This window comes from Periophthalmus magnuspinnatus, chromosome 20 (genome assembly GCF_009829125.3).
Source record: "Periophthalmus magnuspinnatus isolate fPerMag1 chromosome 20, fPerMag1.2.pri, whole genome shotgun sequence".
NCBI lineage: Eukaryota > Metazoa > Chordata > Actinopteri > Gobiiformes > Gobiidae > Periophthalmus > Periophthalmus magnuspinnatus.
The window spans coordinates 7,270,757-7,273,198 of NC_047145.1; positions in this window are offsets into that span (position 1 = coordinate 7,270,757).

Below are 2,442 nucleotides of genomic sequence, written 5' to 3' on the forward strand. Positions count from 1 at the left end.
ATGAATAATACATTGTAAAGCATCTTTGAGGGTCCAAAAAAGTGTTACATAAATCTGATGCGTTATAATACTACTACTACCAATAATTAGTAGTTGTAGTTGTTGTTTATTTGTTTTTATGGTTAAAGGAGATGCAATTATTTCACCTGGAATGTTCCACAACATTGCATTAAAATTATCTATCTTGTATTTATTAATTACAGGTGTGTTGTATTGCTCAAAAATACATTGGAAAACTGTATTCTGCTTAATATATTGATTGTTATTTGACCTAATGGCATCACTACTTGTCCCCATGGAGATAGATACATTTAATTACATTTTGTGGAGCATTGCAGGAAAAGTAAAAAGATGACAGAGGTGGGTACAAAGTCACATTTATTGAAGTACATGCAAGTTACTTGAGTAACTTTTTGAATAAAATTATTCTCCTCAGAGTAGAACAAGCATACAACTTCAGACAGCATACTTTTCCATCCGTATTATATTGTACAGTGTAACAGTACTAGGTCTGTTACAAGTACCGAAAATCAAATACTAATCGTTACTAAAACTAGTATCAAAACTAGATACTCCTTTGAGCAAATATCAATGCAAAAAAAGGTCACAATTATAAGACAGAAATGAACTTTTCCTGAATAGCTTTAGAATGATCTTGGGCTGTATCAGAACATGTATAAGACACATAGACTAGTGTACACCCATGGACCACTATAGAACATACATGGACGACTGAGGGATTACACAGATATAAGGCCACATGTACTATTATTTAATCATAAAAATCACATACTGTTGTCTAAAGAACGAGTGGTATAGGAATCAGTACTGATTATTGAGTTTATTCCTTAGTATTGGAATCAAGTTTGAAATTTTAGTATTGTGTCCACACCATTGTCAGGAGTAGTTACCTGGAGAATAATTGTTCCTGTGAGAGGTTACTTTGTGTTTGATGTTTGAGAACTATGACCTTGTCAATGAGCGAGGCGTGTATAAGTTAGATTTATGGAAGAATATTTACTGGAGTAACTTTTTAACAAAACTGTTGCAGTAGTTTTTAGGCACATACATTTACTCCTACTAGAGCTTAACAGTACTCTTACTTGAGTAATATACTGTGTACCAGTACTCTTGAGTAAAATTTCTTCACACTGTGAGTAAATCTACAAGTGACAAAAGCTTGATGTTGACATGAAATGAAATGATTTGAACATTTGTGTTACTTGCAGTTTTCCTTCACATATGATGTAGTCTGTCTCATTTTTGTGTCTGTCCTTTGAAAATACAAGATTTTGTGCATAATTTAATGGTTTGTCCTTCAAATTACATTAACTTGAAATTATAAATCAGATGTTGCATCCTGACAGTTACTCCTACAGTTACTTAAATTTCCCTAATGATGATATCATTTTGAAATAACGATACTCTTACTTGAGGACACTTTTTGGCCACCGTACCACCTCTGCCAATGCCATAAATCACCAGTTTTGTCTGAGTCACAATCCCATTCACACATTCTGCCAAGTCATGGCCCTGCAGCAGAAACATGACACCTGGTCATCGTTACATCCTCACCCTCCCACACCTTCCTCCACCCTGCCCCCAGTGTCAACTAGTGTCAACTCCAAAACAGAAACAAATAGAAATTAAAGGTCATATGACAGATTAGACTATTAATTTCACATAATTATATTTAATATTTTACAAGAAACAATGTGCTTAGTGTTTTCTTGTTTTTTTGTTTTTTTGTTTTTTTTCCATTTTGGGAAAGTTTATAATTTTGCTTCCTGGCTGGACATGGGCAGCAGACGTGATTGCCATTACCCAAACTGGCACCTGGTCTGATTTGGCACCTTTGTAATTAAACCCGTTAAGCCCTTTTAAATGTGTTTATTCTGTGTTCTGCGGCTGTAGTCACACGGATGTCTCAGCTTAAATACATTCATATCTAATTTTAACTCTTTCACAGAGTTTATTCTTAGAAATACAAACAGAAACAATCATACGTGACCATAACCATCAAAGAAAGTGTTTTTAATATTGTCGTGGTGTCAGAGCCAGTATTTATTGAGTATCAAGTCTTTTCCTTAGTTTTGAAATCAAGCCTGACATTTTAGTATGACAACACAGGTGAGAGGAGGGTTTGCTCACAATAAGAGACTGGGTTTGAGCAATAAAAACACCCGTAATAGAATAAATACCATATTGTGAAACATGTCAGCATTTCCACAAAGACAAGGGAGCAGCAGGGAAGGTTATACCCTACACCTTTAACTTTCTTGAAAATGCTTTGTAGTAACCTGAGTCTATGCAACCACCACATTCCCGGGTGTCCCAGAGGAGGCGGGGCTCAGGTGTGATGAAACCCCTCCCCCTTCCACTGTGTCGGGGAGGGCCTGGCTGTGTCCTGGGGCTGAATACACGGGGGTATTTGAATGAGGA